This window comes from Amblyomma americanum, chromosome 1 (assembly GCF_052857255.1).
Source record: "Amblyomma americanum isolate KBUSLIRL-KWMA chromosome 1, ASM5285725v1, whole genome shotgun sequence".
Classification (NCBI taxonomy): Eukaryota; Metazoa; Arthropoda; class Arachnida; order Ixodida; family Ixodidae; genus Amblyomma; species Amblyomma americanum.
The window spans coordinates 264,932,814-264,951,153 of record NC_135497.1 but is presented as its reverse complement, the minus strand read 5'-3'; the positions used below and the strand labels follow the sequence as shown (position 1 = coordinate 264,951,153).

Sequence of the window (18,340 nt, the reverse complement as noted above, 5' to 3'; positions counted from 1 at the left end):
GTGCTTGTACGACCGTTCGGCAGTACTGCATGAAGGTATGAGGCGAGTATCTTCCTTGAACAGAATTAACACTCAGAAATGGGCACTCTCTGTTGATATTGTTTGCGGCCCTTAGGCGACAATAGTCGCTCTTGTTTTATCATTTTGTTTAAGAGGAGCAAAGGAACCTGAGACCAACAATTTTGATGAATGTATGTATGGATAAGCTGTTTATTAAGGGAGGCTCAAGGCCGTTTGTTGGGTAATTGGGTTGTTAAAGAAGGAAGGAAAACTGTAATGTGGATTAGCTCAGCTAATCCAGGATATACAAAGCGAAAGATATCGGCGTTCACTTTGTTCATTGGCGTTGGCGTTGACAATGTTCTAGACTGCGATGGCTTTGAGCAAAGGAAGGGGGCATACTCAAGCAGCACAGGTAATTTGCCCAACATTGGTACCGTATTGGCGAAGGCCGGCCCTTCAAAGACCCGCCGCTGTGGCTAAGTGGTTAGGGCGCTCGACTACTGATCCGGGGTTCCCGGGTTCGAACCCGACCGCGGCGGCTGCGTTTTTATGGAGTAATAATAATAATTGGTTTTGGGGGAAAGGAAATGGCGCAGTATCTGTCTCATATATCGTTGGACACCTGAACCGCGCCGTAAGGGAAGGGTAAAGGAGGGAGTGAAAGTAGAAAGGAAGAGAGAGGTGCCGTAGTGGAGGGCTCCGGAATAATTTCTACCACCTGAGGATCTTTAACGTGCACTGACATCGCACAGCACACGGGCGCCTTAGCGTTTTTCCTCCATAAAAACGCAGCCGCCGCGGTGGGGTTCGAACCCGGGAACTCTGGATCAGTAGTCGAGCGCCCTAACCACTGAGCCACCGCGGCGGGTCGAAATTGAAATGAAATTGTTTTTTAGGGTAAGGAAAGGACGTCTATCTCACAATTCTCGCTGGACACCCGTACCGCGCCGTAAGGGACGGAAAATCCCTTCCCTTACAGCGCGGTTTAGGTGTCCACCGAGATGCGCCATTTTTCGCTCACGGCCAAAGACGCCGATGACACCGGCTTTTCTGCGACACGAGCTCCTTAACGCTGTCGCGTTAAAACAAGAACGATGTGCCGTAGTGGAGGGCTCCGGAATAAATTTGACCACCTGGGGATCTTTACCATGCACTGACATTGCAAAGCACACGGGCGCCTTAGCGCTTCGCCTTAATCGAAACGCGGCCGAAGTGGTCGGTACTGCACCCAGGTACTCCGGATCAGTAGCCGAGCGTGCTAACCACTGAGCCACCGCGGCGCGTAAATAATTTCGACTACCTGGGGATCTTTAACGTATGTGCACCGACTTCGCTCAGCACACGGGCGCCTTCAGCGTTTCGCCTCCATCGAAACTCGGTCGCTGCGTTCGGGTTCGAACCCGGGTACTTCAGATCAGCCACCGCGACGGTTAAGGGAAGGAAAATGAAATTTATATTGGTTTGAAAGGAAGGAAATGACGCCTCTCTCACATATCTCGGTGGACACCCGAACTGCACCGTAAGGGAAGGAAAATGAAATTTCGTTTTAAGAAAAACAAATAAAACCTGTCTCACATTGCGCCATTTCCCTTCCCCAAAAGCCTATTTTTCAATTTGGCTTTCTGAAAATATCTGCAGTGTTTGCGCTTTATTTGGAACATGATTTGGTTCCATATCTCTGCATACAACGATCAATAATATACTGGTAAATATTACCGAAGTTATATTAAATATATTGCGGTGTTGCGGCCCTTGCTGGACGCCGAACGCAGGCGGGCAGCGGGCAGGAAGGAACTGAGCCTGACTCCGATGCCGGGCTGTACCCAGACTTGTGGCTGTACCCATACTTGGGTACAACCACAACTCTGTTCTTGCCGCCGTCCAAAAATTTCATTGCGAAAGCAATACTGCTCGAGGTTTCCGCTTTCGGCCGTCGTCCCGGAGAATCCACCATTGACCTTTAGCGTTACCTATGTGTGACGTCATACCAGCTGTGGAAAAACGGGGCCCCAACTCGGCTCGTCGCGATCGTCCAAGCGAATCCTCCATGCTGCAACTGCGCGCCAATGCCGCGAGGGGCGCTCGCTGTACGTGACGTCATGCCAGCTGTAGAAAAGCTCCCCCCCCCCCAAGTCGGGTACAAATGGTCCGTTGAAAATGATGACGGCTGTCGTTTTTCCCAATCTTCAGGCGCTGTGGATGGTGACGCCTTGCGTGCGGGACCATTTGTACTCAAATTCGTCATGTACGGCGGAGGCGAGTTCAGATGTTTTCCATACCAACCAACCAAACAATACTGTCACGTTTGCTGCCAGCATGGTCACCGGTGCGATGTTTGCCCAACACCGGACGCCAAGGCATGCAAGCAATGCGGGACGCAAAACCCGACCGAAGGTCATCAATGCCCTCCAAAGTGCATGATCTGTGGGGGCGGCCACGTCACCGTCTCAAGAGAATGTCAAGAGCGCCTAAAGAAAAATTCGAGATACGACGGCGGCAGGCAGAGTCGCCGCCGCAACAAGGACGCCAGGAAACCGAGATGGTTCAGCTCGGAGGGAGACGCCTCGTCGCAGAGCCACTCGAGATCCAGGAGTCGAACACGGAGCAGTTCGAGGAGCCGTTCGAGTTCTAAGGCGCCACTACCACCACCACCACCACAGGGGGCCTGGGCCAACAATAACCCCTCTAACAAGAAGAAGAAAAAGCCCGGCACCAAGGTGAGCTGGGGAGCAGGCCCTTCCAACACTGCTCCGCACTCGGGCAAACAACAAAATCCCTCCGCTCTTAAACAGGATGATCCCGAAAAAGCAGAACTGAGAAGGAAACTAGAACAATCGCTAGCCTGTAACGAAGGACTAAAAAGACAAATTGCCGCAATTAGACGAGAAATGCAGGAACTGAGGACCGGCAGCCCTCCGCACCCACAGCCCCAAATTGTTAGGACACCGTCAACACCCATGCAACAGCAGGGAGATGACGAGTTTTCAAAATTCAAGGAAGAAATGCAAGCTACGATGCAATTTCTGTTACAATTTATGCAGCAAACACAATCACAGTTTGCTGAAATAAGAAGTAATCTCAGAAAGCAAGAATTTTCGAGAAATATAAGGGAAAAGGCCCACCACTTTCACCGTCCAGGCCTCGCCGCCCTAGATGCACAAAGCAACACCACCGCTAAAACTAATATCGCCAGAACGACTAAAGGAAGAAAAGAATACTTCAACATCTGGCAGTCGAACTGTAGAGGCTACCGCAGAAAACAGGGCCTACTGCAACAATACATATACACAAACGACACCCCACGGGACGTTATAGCGCTTCAGGAGACTGGCGCAACCCCCCACTATCAGTTTACACGTGCTACGAGCCGATCGAACAACGCAGGACGGCCACCCTGGTCAGTAAATCGTTGGTGGCCATCAGCCACGACATAATCGAGGAAACGGACGTAGAACACGTAATAGTCGAAATTATACCCAAAAAGAAGAGCAAACGCGGCAGCATTTTCACAGTAAATGCTTATAACCCTCGGAAACAAAAGGAAAGCAAAATTTAAGGAACTGTTTCAGGGCGCGCGAAAACTAGCAAAGGACAACGCCCTAATAATGTTAATTTTAAGACTAATGCTAGGAACGCGATCTCGGGATACAGGACTACCGTAGCCAAGGGAAAGGCAATCGCGGAGGCGGCCGAAATTACCGAATGCGAGCTCCTCACAGACCCAGACTCCCCGACTAGAATAGGCAACAGCGTCAGTAACGACACGAGCTCCGACCTCACTTTTACTCGCGGCACGGAGCTGGCGCAATGGGAAAACTTAATGGAGAATCTAGGTAGCGATCATTACATCATAAAAACGCAAATCTCTTCCGAAAGACTTAAACGTCAATTAGGAACCGCGAAAATTACTGAGTGGGACGCCTTCCGAAAGGCATGCGACAAACTAGAATAAACGGGGATACAATCGATCGAGGATTGGACTAAAATGCTAAAAGGAAAACAGAACCATTTCACCGAAGAGATAGCGAAAACGACCCAAACACCCGAAGTAGACACAAGGTTACTAGGGCTTTGGGAGGCTAGGGGAGGGCTCACCTAAAGGTGGAAGTACCAAAAGTACAACAAGAAATTTAAACGCAAAATTGCGGAGATTACGGCGAAGGCCGAAGAGCACGCCACCCTACTGGCGAGGCAAAATTCGTAGCAATTTAGCGATTCACTTAACGGGACCCTGAGCACAACGAGAACTTGGCGTATTCTCAAGGCGCTCATCGACCCAACCAAAACTAAATCGAAAAATAATAAGGCCATATACCGTCTTGTCCGTCAATACAAAGGACCGGATGCGGAGCTCCTCGAGAAGGTTCGCCTTAAATGCTACGGGGACTCAAACCCGGCAGCCTACACGGACGGGTACAGGGGCAAAGAAAATAACGATCTATATATAGACAGACCCATTACGAGGGAGGAAGTCTAAGCGGCTATGCAGTGCGCGACTAAAAATACGGCCACAGGCGCGGACAAAGTTACAAACGCGCTCATCCGCAATCTTAGCGACACCCTGGTAGAGGAACTAAGCGAATTTCTCAATACACATTGGGAAGCGGAAACTGTACCGGCGGAATGTAAACATGCTTAGGTAGTCATGATTCCTAAACCGGGCAAAAAGCTACAGATTGAAAATCTAAGACCAATATCGCTCCCCTCGTGCTTAGGCAAACTATACGAGAGAGTGGTAACGCGCAGGCTACAACAGAATATGGAGGATAATGAGCTGTACCCCCACTCTATGTTTTGTTTCCGAGCCACACTATCCACCCATGATATACTTCTCCAAATCAAAGAAGAAGTACTCTTAGGAGTACCTTACAACGGGGAACACGTTATAATGACACTTGACATGAAGGGAGCTTTCGACAATGTCAGCCACGACGCCATCCTTACGGGTCTAGACGACCTAAACTGCGGGAGGAGGATCCATGGCTATGTTAAAGCGTTTCTTTTAGGCAGAAAAGCTACGATTGGACTAGGAGAACTTAGATCGGATAAATTCTCCACCCCAAACAAAGGAACGCCCCAGGGCTCAGTCATCTCTTCCACGCTCTTTAACGTGGCGATGATTGGGTTAGCTAAACAATTATAAACAATCAACGGCATACACCACGCCATGTACGCCGGTGATATCACAATCTGGATGACCAGAGAGTCGCTAGAGGAAAAGGAAGAGAAACTTCAGGAAGCCGCGACATGAGTAGAAATCTATGTCAAGGCCAGAAGCCTCGCGTGCTCGACAGAAAAATCGAAAATTCTCCGCGCCTGGCAGGCAAACAGAATCGCAGGGTTCCGCCAGATGACGAGGAGCTAAAACTCGAAATCTACCTCGAAGGCAAACCGATCCCAGAGAAACCCATGATTAGAATCTTAGGTGTGTGGATACAATCGAACCAGCGCTGTACTCACACCCTCTCCCTACTAAAAGCATCGACGCTGCAGGTTGCTCGCATGATTAAGCGGGTCTCGCAGAGATGGTACGCATGCGCGAGGAAGACACGATTAAACTCGTAAGGAGCCTAGTGGTGAGCAGGATGACCTATAGTCTCCCCTACTTAAACCTTACCCAAGGAGAAACACAACAAGCAGAAGCAATTCTACGTCGCGCCTACAAAGCTGCCCTACAATTACCAAACAGCACACCGACCGAAAAGTTGATGGCCCTAGGTGTCCTAAACACAATAGACGAGCTCAAAAGAGCTCAGCTTGTAACCCAGCTACAACGTTTATTGCTTACACCAACGGGGAGGCAAGTATTAAGAAAACTGGGTTGTGAAGGAGCGCTAGTAGAAATTCAAAGAACAGACACAATACCCGACGAACACAGACAAATATTAAAGGTGGCTCTACTGCCAAAAAATATGGACACAAATCTGCACACTGCACGCAGAGCGGCCAGAGCCACCTATATCACCTATATACAAACAAAACTAGCCCTGAGGTACACAATTGTGTATGTGGACGCAGCCAGATACTTAAAATTCCAGGACAAGGCAATTACAACATGGTGGCGACGGTGATAGGCTCGGACCTACGCGAGATCACTAGCGAATCTCTAAACGACTGCACGGTAGTCGAGGCCGAAGAGGCGGCCGTAGCTCTAGCGGCAGCGGAGGGCTACCGGTCCAAGCAGTCTTTAACGATCATATCAGACTCGCAAGCAGCCTGCCGAAACTATATGAACGGCAGAGTCAGCCGCAGCGCGCTCCGCATACTGCGCTCTTGCAGCGCACCCCAAAAGGATAAGCAAGGAAGACCACTTTTGCATACGATAGTATGGACGCCAGGTCACGAAGGAGCGGCCGGCAACCAAGAGGCCGACAGGGTAGCTCGAGAGCATACGAAAAGTCGAGCTTCCCGCGTAGGCGGCCCCGAGGTTTTCGTACCTATCCCTCAGGGATATACGGCGATTTTAGATTATTTTAAGGGGTTCGGAAGACGCTACCCCCACCACACAAATCACTTAGCAGGGAAGAGGCTGTAGCTTGGAGGCAGCTGCAAACGGGTACCTACCGTAACCTACATATACTAAGCAAAATTCACCCCATGCAATATAAAGTTACATGTCCATGGTGTAACGAAACGCCCACGCTATATCATATTTCGTGGGAATGCCCGAAAATACCGTGGTCCCAGCCATACCAAACCCGAGTGCGGAGCAGTGGGAGGGATTGCTCTCCAGCCACCGCCGGTGCGACCAAATTGGTCTAATCCAGCGGGCCAAGCTGGCGGCGGCATCCAACGGAGCACTGGAATAAGGGCAGACGACCCTGTGCAAGAGAAGATGACCCAAGTCATCTGACACCGCAGATGAACAAAACTAGAGCAAAATAAAGTTTGTTCTCTCTCTCTTCCCCCAACTCGGCTCGTCGCGATCGTCCCAGCGAATCCTCCACGGTATGTCGGATGATGTGCATAAGGTGAAGCTGCAACGATGTGCTTCAGCTAAGAAGTGGCGGCGTGCGGAAGAAACAGATGAAGAGCGGGAACAACGTTTAGCTAAACGGCGTGCATATTGTAGTCGTTATGGAGAGCGCGAAAGAGACGCAACAATGACAGAACAAAGCGAGCAAGAGACAACGCGCTCAAGAGACGCCAGAAGAACGCGCCGCAAGACTCGAGAAGCGTCGTAACGCAGATGCGGCTAGAAGTGACACCTCCCTTAGTTACTCTTCAACTGCGGAAGAGACCGCTTTGAATTCTCGAGAGCGTCGGAATGAGACGCTGCGTAGACGACGTGCCGAGGAAACGAAGCTTTCGCAATTCGACTAGGGTTAACCAGAGCTAAAGCACAGACAATTTTTAATGGAATTAAATACGCTACCTTGGTAATAATATATTTTTACAATATTATTTTTATTTTTACAATTATCATTACATTTAACCATTTGGCAATAAACATCAGTCTCGACCTCCTGCGTGCCTTATGTATTTCCAGTTTCATTTCGCTGTTCCTTTTTGTTTACTTCTTCCTTCCTCAGCATTCATTTTATTTTCGCCCAGGAAATATCTATCTGAAAAACTCTCCGTGTCCCCAATTCTTGGCCAATCCCCCTATGTGGGCATGTGTCATTGTAAGAGGGTAACAACAACAATACGCCGCCGTGGGTATTTGCCATTCATACCGAAAATATCATCATCATAATTATCATCTCGAGTCGGCTGCTCTAGCTCTCTATGCTCGAGCTGCACGAGACATCGAACGCACGCCATCTTTTCTTTAGAGCCGTTCCATCATGAGGCACCGCCAAGATATGTGCGTCCACACCGTCCCTCTCGAACAGTCGGCTGCTCAGACCCGTCAGAATGGTTGCAGGCTCCAACTCGCGATGCAGAACGATCTTGGCCAAGGAGCTGACAGCTACCGTGAGAGCTGCCGGAACATCGCAACCTGTGCCACGCGGCCATCGGGGCAGCCACCGGACTTCGAGCTTTCCAAGTGCTTCGTCGCCTCGGGGCCACGCAGCACCATCGGAGGACAAGCCGCTGGTGACCACCACCACCTCCGTGGGAAAGGCGAAGAGGTGCTTAAGCTCCGAGAAGCGCCTGCGCAGAAATACACGCAGCCGGCCACAGCCGTCAGCCGTTCCCCGCAACCGGCAGGGTGAGTTCGCTTCTAAGCCTTCTACTCTGCCGAGCGGCTTTGATGCACTTGCGGGATTTTTTTCTAGGCTGCTTGGAACCCTGAGTTCAATGCCTTCGGTCAGGGCGCGTGTTAAGGTTCAGCCGGGCGTCATGCAGGTCCCACCAGCTCTAGTTCACAAGTATCCAGGGGCCCGATTCTCGATATTAATATTCACCTGTCGGCGCCATGCTTCCTCTCTGATTGGCTCTCAGATGTGTCAGTCAGCGTCACAGTGTGCGTCACTTTCTGCAGTTACAGACGCTCTTTTCCCGTCGACGTCAATTTGACGTGGCGTCGAAAATAGATATTTAGGAGCGCTGTTCTTGGTGCCCGGAAATTATGTATGATTGTGGTGAGCAAAAGAATCTACAACTGGTACGTGCGAGAATACATGCTCTCGACTTGCCAATTTGGAGAAAACAGCTGCGTACTAGAAATAGGCGCTTCCTTAAATCTGATTGCTGCAACAATGTCACGTGAAATACGTGATACGCACGTATTATGGAGTGATGTAAACATGACGTGTCACCATATATACAATGGGTCGCCATTGGCAAAAAAGGCAAAAATGAAAATTGGTTTTTGGGGAAAGGAAATGGCACATTCTCTGTCTCGCATACCAGCTGACACCTGAGCCGCTCCGTAAGGGAAGGGATAAAGGTGAAGTGTGAGAAGAAAGGAAGAAAGAGGTGCCGCACTGGAGGGCTCCGGAATAATTTCGGCCAACCTGGGGATCTTTAACTTGCACTGACATCGCACAGCACACGGGCGCCTTAGCGTTTCGCCTCAACCAAAACGCAGCCGCGGCGGTCGAGTTCGATACCGGGGACTTCGAATTCGCCACCTTCGAACCCGACCACGCCGGCTGCGTTTTTATGGAGGCAAAACGCTAAGGGGCCCGTGTGCTGTGCGATGTCAGTGCACGTTAAAGATCCCCAGGTGGTCGAATTTATTCCGAAGCCCTCAACTAGGGCACATCTTCCTTCCTTTCTTCTTTCACTCCCTCCTTTATTCCTTCCTTTACGGCGCAGTTCAGGTGTCCAACGATGATGAGACAGATACTGCGCAATTTCCTTTCCTCAAAACCAATTATTATTATTATTATTATTATTATTATTCACCGCCATAATATCGCCCTGATGCAAGGTACCCGAATGAGTGAATGAAACGCTGGTTTATTCGGCATTATGTCGCCGCAGTTTAACAGGTATTTATTTGAAGTCAAAACTCAGCTCATAAAAGTGTGTGCAATGAAACGGCGTCATAAGGGCACGTCTGAAATTAGCAGCGTTTAAGAGCATTAATAGCGAGAGGTTAAATGTACAGCCGCATAGGGGCGCTAACTGCTCTCCCGTTGCAAACCCTTCGCTCGCACGGATGAATCATTGGTCTGTGCGGTTAATGTAGGGTGGCGATGGCGGCGCCAGCCGCTGTGCGCTTTGATGAGTTCTGCTGCTCGTTGCATTTATTCGTCCTCTATTTAAACCCGAGAACTGCGAGAGGTGATCCACTTTCGCGAGCACCACGGTGCTGTCGAGCTGTCTCTGACTAGACAGCTCGTGCGTGACCTGACGAGACGTATGGTGTGGTGGATATGCAAGGATGCATTGCAGTGAGCAGTGCCTAACTGTCGAGCTGTGAAGTGCGGTCGCCAGTCGTGAACGTCGTTGAACGGATGGGCTTTGCGCGCGTGATGAGTGGATGACACGACAGATGTTCGCGCTGCCGAGCAACAAACTCCAGGAATGTGTAGGCCTTCTCGACGAGACATCCGTGTGCACTGGCGCACTATTTGATCACAGCGGTGTCAGCAAGACAGCGTGAACGCCTGCCGGGAAAGGTACAACGTGACATCGTCTCTAGCATCATTGAGGTAAGGAAATAATTAGTGCAGTCTCATCCCCATTCTTTTGCATGCAGGCTGGAAATGAGTATGTGCAGGACGCATGCTTCGAATCCAAAATTTGTTTTCGGGATTTCGCGTTGCTTCGTGCACCATACTGTGTTTCAGTTATTGCGCGCAGCGCCAAATTGAGAAGACAAAGCCTAGCATGCTAGTGCGTTGGACGATTTGTTGGTTTTCGGTGTCGGTGTATGTGAAAGAAAGCATAGGTGAAATCAGCTGGGAGAAGTCGTCTCCTTAAGTGTGCAAAAAAAATTGCGTGACAGCGTAAAAAATTTACTATAACCGGACTTAAGCATTAATAATAAAGCGCATAAAATTGCGCTGCTCAAGCTGAAATTTTCATAGCAGTGTTGATAGCAGTCACGTAGAAATGACCGCAGAAAAACTTTGTGTAAGGGCACGCGAAAACAAATATATGAGTCTTGTGCATTTCTTTTTACAGGTGTGCTGTACATGCCGGCGAAGGTTCCAGCACATAAGTATGAGTGGAATTCATCCATGTGTGGAATACCTCTTCATTCTCCTGTACAGCCCGCATGGAAATCGTGAAACTGGTGAGCACATGCTTAGTGTTCTGTGACAGTGATGAAGGGATAATGTGTTCACCTGGAGTAAGATTGCATATGGCTAGTGATATCTGATTGCATTTATATATGTCTTATTGAGCAAAGAAGGACAACGTAAACAGAGCCTGCATATCAAAATAGTGTAAATGAATCATGTCTATAATTTTCAGATGAGAGTAGAGATAGGTGTGGGTCATACGAGTTCGGTGGCTTTGGATTTCTCTTAATGACCACAATGTCACGGCAGCCTCATTTTGATTGGTGCAAAACTCAAGGTAGTCATAAATAATTGAGCTTGTGCCCTTCCCTGCAATGCATTGTGTTGTGGTTTCCTTTGAGTATAAAAAGACTAATAATTTTTTTGCCCATCATTTTGGGAAATCTGCCATCAAGTACCTGTAGCAGTTAGGGAAACAGTTCGTTTCGGTACTAATGATTGGTTTTGCAGAGGGCATTACATTTTACATTTTTATGTAAAACTAGACTGTAGTTTAACTTGCAGCTTCAACAATTTAACATACTTGGGAGCCCAATGTCTAGCCCGTTCAAATGTTTCAGTGCACAGGGTTAACATCCAGGTGATGTATGCACCTTGTGCAGATGTGGCGCACCGGTCTCACCATGGGGTCTCATGTGTTCAGAGCCCTGATGCCAGATTCGTCTTCAATCACCTCTTGGCAGGAATAGCTACCTAGGTGGGTGGCTATACCAGGTTCCTGAACGACTACATGGTATGTCTGCAAGGGTGTCGAGTGCTGTACGACATGGTCAAGGGTTCTCTTCGAAGATCTGCACAGTTTGCATTGTGCAACACAACATATTCATCCACACTCAGCTGCAGGACCATGACACCACCTGAGAGTTGTTATAATAGCAGGAACACCAACATCTACAACATGGAGCAGGACATAGCACCCTTTGTATTTTGCCTGATAGACAGTAACTGCGTGTGGGAATCTCACTCAGTTGTTTTCTCGGGTAGCTATTGTCCAAGCAATCACTGTACAATTTCTCTGCTTCAAGTTTGATAGCATACTGCAAGGAAGCTGGTGAAGTCATCACTTTGGTGCTCTTCTATAAACAGGACCATATTTCTGGCTTTCAATTTATTAGTGGTATGCATCACAATAGAGATCAGGTTTCCCTGGTGCTGCAATTTCTTGTGAGTCGGGAAGTGTGCCAAGTGTTGGCACACTTCCCGCCTACCGTCTGCCAACTTGCTAAGTGTGTGCTTCAACACAAGCTTTTGTGATGGTGAAGAAATGCCATTCCTTGGTTTGGCGCCTCCTTATGTGTTCTGCTTATACGCACCGCACATTTTATTTGGTGCTTCAGTTCAGTGAAAAACAGGATGGCACCAAAATGTTTTCTTTCTAGCACCATGGTATTGACTGAACATGCTTTCACCACTGCTTTTCTCTTTGCTTTGGTGCTTGTGGAGAGCGTTCAGTCCATAACGTGCCCAGCGTACAGCATGGCCACTACATCTGTACTCATTTACATCTCTTCTTCAGGGTGGAACACATTTTGTGTGGCACTCTTTGTGTGATAAGATCGCAAGCTTCTTTGCCTCGTGGCGTTTGGTTGCCTCTGTGCTTGCTTTAGACTGCTTTTTTCTCGTGCTGCATGTAGTTACACATCAAAGAACTATTTTTCTTGGGTGAAAAGTCAGGCAATTGTTTCATGGTCATTAAATTCGTGATGAAAATGCAAGACTTAAACAGAGTGTTGGCAGGCAAACCATTCTTAGCTTTTCTATTCGGAATGGGTATGCCAGATGGAAACCGACAAATTCTTCATTAATTCAGCTGAAGCTAACTGAAAGTATAAATTATCCAGTTGTACATAATTTATGTGCCATTAATTAAGCCGCGAAAGACATTTTGCAGCTGGAATAGAATGGTTTCCAGCTGGAAGGATGTGATTTCCACCGCAGTAATCAAACTTGAAATGAGATCTCTTTTTTACCTGGGCTCTCAAACTTGTATACTTGTGACACAAGATCACTGTCGACCTGTACGCCCAGTGGCACTGTGTTATATCACACTTTCATTGACTCCGCATTTTGCACTTTGCTCTATGGAAGTTGGTGATGCTTTTTGGTGATTTAAGGAAAACTGCAGACAACCTGCTTACCCTCTACAATCTTAGTATGACTGGGCCATCGATGATGAACATGTTGCCATTTTACAGTTTAACAAAGCTACTGTTGGCTTCTCCACTTTTTGTTCATAGAATGCAGCTCTGTCAAAAAAATTCATGTCCTTGTGCGAGCCACGCTAGCCAATTTTTAATGTTGCACCTGAAGTGGGCGGAGCCAAGTGTGGCGCTGAATTTGAAAAACCAAAAGTGTGAGTGAAGCCAAGCGTGGCACGAAAGTTGAAACCGAAGTGTGGAGCCAAATTTGAAAACTCAAAATGGGAAATTGATGGAAGAATGGCGAGGAGGCGTCCATGCTTTCGCATTCCTCTAATGCGGGTTACCGCAGGGGTCTCAGATGTTTTTTCTTGTTCATCCCTGAAAAGTTTTTTTTCCTTTTTTGCTCACCACAACCATGACCATGAAAACAGAACTTTTCTTGAACACTTCTGCACACATGAGCGGTTTGTTTGAGCAGTAAAAATTAAAGCCATTGTAAAATGTCTTCACCTTCCATCTTTACTTTCTGCCTCTATGTTCCTCTCCTTCCCCAATCTTGAGTAGCATATGTGAATACATTTTTTCCATTCGACTTCACCTTTCCTGAAATTAAACCTTTCCCTTTTACGAGGAGTATTGCTGCATTGAAAGGTGCAGCTTGGCGCTGCTGTAGATACATTGCAGTTTTTATCCAGCAAAGGAATGTAGGGCTGTGCATGACAAACTTCGTTTCACATCTCATTTTGATATGTACTTGCATCACACGAGCAGTGTAGCTGCCTATATGCTTTTGGTAAGAGCTATGTGCTCATGTCAGAGAGAATTAATGAGATTGAGGGCCTTTCCAAACATTGAAAAGCGACTAGCATTCTTGAGAGCTTTTTTTGAAATAAAATAGTGTACCTGCCACTGTACACACTGGATACGTGTCGTGCTTTATACAGTTTTTGTGAAGTCTGCATGCAGGCGCACTTTATATTGAATGTTCACAAAGCAAAGGTTCAGTATCTCAAGGCATGCTAATGAGGTGTATGTCCTCAAATAGTGAATATCTCTATTTCGCTTTCGCATTTCAAGCTTTTGACAATAAGACACTACGTGTTCGGAGCGTTGCGTTTGACGCGGTTCGAAGTCGTGTACGTTTCGTGTGCGGCCGCTTGCAAACGTAACCAAGTATAGCGTTGATTTGATAAACCTCGATTCCTAAAATCTATAACGGATTGCCGTGCTAAGCATGCGTTTTCGCAGCCAGCACTCGCTGTGTAAAGCCCCACTTGTTTAGTCCAACCTCCTGCGCGCACTACACCGTTCCACCCCACGCGGTACACCGCTGAAGGGGACACATTGAGGTTAAGCTTGTGGGTTTCTCTGTAGATACAGGCCACTACCCACCGCGGTTTCGAGCTTCGCGCGAGCCAAGGGCCCCGATCAGCCGTCACCACACGCACCCTGGGGCACCGCTGCGGCGGCGTTCAACATCGGCAGAGAGGAGAGCGGCTCGCCGCAAGAAACAGGCCTCCAAGTTCACAAAGGAGACGTTTATTGACGCCGTCCTCCAGCGGTACATACACACACTCAACAGTCACCCCGTCCCGGGGCGCGCTCAGAGCAAGGCTTCGGTGCGCGCTCGGGGCAACAAGAGAAATGCGCGCCGCTAGCACGCCGCTGCAGGAGATTGTCCCCGCGGCAGTGCTGTGATCTCTCTCGTGTCGGCCGTTGGGCCGTTTGCGAGAGAGAGTGGGCAGTCAACGCAAGTTGCGCCTGTCAGAGGTCGTTGGACCCCTGGACAGGCTCGAGCCGCGGCAGATCGAGGGCTGCGTTCCAATACTCCCAAGTAGACGGCTACTTAGACGTCTAGCCGGACAGCCGCCATCTTGGGACGCGTTCCATTTCTCGGCGAAGCAGTCTCATAAGACTGCTTCGCCGAAGTCCACATCGATGCAGGCTAACTTGCTGTCTAAAGATGGCGGAGCTGATGTACGCGGATGAGCGAGTCGTGCTCTTGCGGGCGTCGGACTGTACACGGAGTATAGGAAAGGAAAAATGTGAGTCATTCTATTATGTTATTTGGTACGCAAACTAGTGGCTAATTAATCTTCTTGGACGTGCGATTCCTAGAAGTGAATCACGCAGGAGAAAATCGTGCAGTTGAGAGCTTTGCTACAGTAGCGGACGCTGTAGGTCTGTTTACATGGTCCGGCATCTGACGATGCCGGATCTTAATTAGCACCTTGATTTTAGGGAATACTGGTCGCTGTCGTTGGTTTCCTCGACGGGCGTTAAGACGGCTGGCGTGACGGTTAACAAATGTGTTCTTCTGTTGCTGTATTAGTTGCATCAACTGTTTCGGGTGCATTCTTTTTTATCTCTACACTCTCAGAACAAATACACCGGCATGTTGCGAATTGATTTTAGTCTTTGCAGGATTAAAGATCGCTGCTGTATTTAGGTCTCTCGCTTTCTCCGAGTGCCACGTAGGGCAGACAGCAGGTTTAATGTCACGTATGTGTTTTCCTTTTGCAGTGTATATTAGCCGTATCGCATTTCGCGCATATTGATTACAGTCTTTCGTATTCTTTCTTATGTTTACAGGACCGTCTGAACGAGCACGTTCGAGGAGCATGTACAGTTGAGCATCAATAATAAAAGAATAATCGCATATCTCTTTAGCGTCGTCTTCGGAGAGCGGCCCCGTCTGCTACAAGTAGATTGACCGATAGGCACATCCACCAGTCTGGTTTACGCGCAAAGTCATTGCAGAAGAAATGTGTAAACTTGTTGAAAACACGTTTTTAATTATCGTTATTGCTCACTTTGTGAAAAATGGTAGTACAACTGTTCATAAGCTTTAGTTACATTATTATGCCGCGAGGCGGCGTGAGCAGTAGACAAGTTCCAATACATGGACATGTAGACTGCTTCCTAGACGTCACACTAGACGTCTTGTTAGACGTCTAGAGTATTGGAACGCAGCCGAGGACCCACGCTGGCGAGCTCGAGTATAAACTGGTCCGAACGGCAGAGGCCGGCCCGGACGAACAGTAACGTACGCACCTTACGCTGTCTCGGAGGGGTCTCTCTCACTGGGCCCCGCTCGGACGGTCGCGCGCCGCGCGACCACCCCAAACGGGTCCCGAATTCCCGCCAAAAGTCACCAATGGCAAAGGCCCTTGAGAAGCCGGGGGCGGAGCTGCGGCCGAATGACAGCGATTAGCCACCAGCGGTCTCTCCGCCGCCCAAGGCGGGAGAAAGGGAAAGAGAGCGACGCGGGATGCCGCGCAGACGCCACGGCGGGAATCTAGCAGCCTTACCACATCCTCCTCTCCTTAAATGCCCTCCTACCCATCGGCGAAAGCGTGCGGCAAAATAAAAAAATAAAAGAAATTAATCCATATAAAACTACCACACTTCAGTTCCAGCCATAAACTCAAACGACAAAAAAACAAGAACAGAAAACAAACAACACTTGCGTACGTTTCAAAGAGACAAAACTAACTACACTGTACACAAGGCCAGCTGACAGGTGGCCTGCTGCCTCATAATGTTCGGTGGCGCGGCCCATTGGGCCTGTCGGCGGCCAACTCACGCCTTTGCTGCCTTCAGGTTCCTGGTGGACGATTTATTGACGGCGGTCCCATGTCCTCCACAAGGTCGTCAAAGTTGAGCATGAGGACGTCGACGACGCTCGACGATCCCGAAGAGGACCCGCAGCCCGACACCTCCTCGCCTGGAGCTTCCGATCCCGGTGGACCACTTGCCTGGCCGCCGCTAGGCGCCGGCACTCCGGGCGCCAACAGCGCGGCGAACGCCGGGCTGGCCTCCGCCCGCCGGCGGCACAGCGCCGCAAGCTCGACGTCAGAGACTGCAGCGACCTTCGGTGCTGTCCTTCCTGCCCCCCTCTCGGCGTTGCCTTTGATCTTGGGAGCACGCACATCATCCCAGGCACGCACCGGCACAGAAGCGGACATTCATCAGTGACAACGACCCGCTCGTCGGAATCGTCCCGAGGCGCCGTGGCAGGGGTCAAAGGACACACAGACGCACTCTTCACGCTCCCCATAGCCACACAAAAACCATGCCGCGAGACACTCGCTCTTTAACGAGCAAACCACTCCCCAGCCGGAAGGGGGGACTTTCGCCGACCCCTCCGCGAACCAGCCGGTCCCCGTGTTCGCGAGGAAGGCCGCACCCGTGGGGTCAGAACGTAAATGAAAAGAAAGCGCGCTGTACAAAAGAAGGCCATCTCTGCGCTACAAGAAAAGTGCAATCGCGAGTAGGCTGAAGTTTACATATGTACAAGACTGGTTCAAAAAAACAACGCCAACGCAAACGTATATTACATATGTACACATCCCGGAACGTTAGAAGAAACAACGAATAAACTGGAAACAAAAACATGTTAAAGACTGACTAAAACAAACAAACGACTAAATAACTGCACAAGGCTGGAACTGAGCATGCAGCAAACAAAAAAAGAAAGAAACCGCCGTGCTTCACCTGGGGTAGGGCCCGACGAGAAAGCTCGCCAGCTAGCTGAGGCTGCGTGCCTTCGGTTGCGGAAGAGTCCGCCATCCGGCATCAATCACATCGGTGACCGTCGCCTCAGATTGTACCGGTGCTCGGTACGGTTGCGTTCCGCAGCACCAGTTATGCCTTTGCGCTTGCTTGTCATACCAATGGGTACCGACGCAAACTCGTCAGACCGTGACGCATAGGCCTTCAGGTCTGCGATGTGGGCACGGCTGGTTTTCCCCGTAAGGGGATCCTCCAACAGGTACGCGAGCGGCGACCAGACTCTGACCACTCGGTACGGACCAAGCCACTTAGGAGCGAGCGAGGCTGAGAACCCCTTGCTCGCATCACTAAGAACGTGGTTGCGCTTCAGGACAAGATCGCCCGCCTGAAAAGTCAGGCTGCGGTGCTTGCGGTCATACTGAGCCTTCTGTTGGGCTCTGGCTGCCGCCAAACTCTGCCTTGCTCTGTTGAGAGCCCGACCAAGCCGGTCCCGAAGCGTCGACGCATAAGCAGGGCAGTCTGCCCGCGTCTGCTCATCCCCGAGCTGGCTCTGCACGACGTTTGACATCGGATTCGCCAGCTCCCTCCCGAAATTGAGGAAGGCGGGAGAGAAACCAGTTGAGCGGTTCTCAGCTGTTCGAATGGCGAACGCAAATTCGCTCAAATGGTCTGCCCAGTTCTTTTGACACTCGGCAAAGGCCGCCAGCATTGGCTTGAGCGTTCGGTTGATTCGCTCGGTCAAGTTGGACTGGGGATGGTAGGGTGAAGTGGTGTAGTGCTCAATTCCGAGGGAACGGCACGCGTTACCGAACACCCGAGCGGTGAAATAGGACGCATTGTCCGTGATCAGTCTTTCCGGAAAGCCGAACCGACAGAACACTTCCTGGAGTTTATCCAGCACCGCTCGTGCTGACACTTTCCGAAGCGGGTACAACTCGACCCATTTGGAAAAATGGTCAGCTACTACCATCAGGTGAATGAACCCCTGCTTACTCCTGGGGAAAGGCCCCATCAGATCGCAGGTGGCCATCTGCC

General features: G+C 49.6%; 1 long non-coding RNA gene across 1 annotated transcript; it reads left to right on the top strand.

Moving 5' to 3' along the window:
* Window positions 1-14,620: 14,620 nt before the first annotated feature.
* On the top strand, window positions 14,621-15,454 carry LOC144096871 (uncharacterized). Its single transcript, XR_013306860.1, has 2 exons — window positions 14,621-14,835; window positions 15,383-15,454. It is a non-coding gene; the product is annotated as an uncharacterized LOC144096871 (long non-coding RNA).
* The last annotated feature ends 2,886 nt before the right edge of the window (window positions 15,455-18,340 follow it).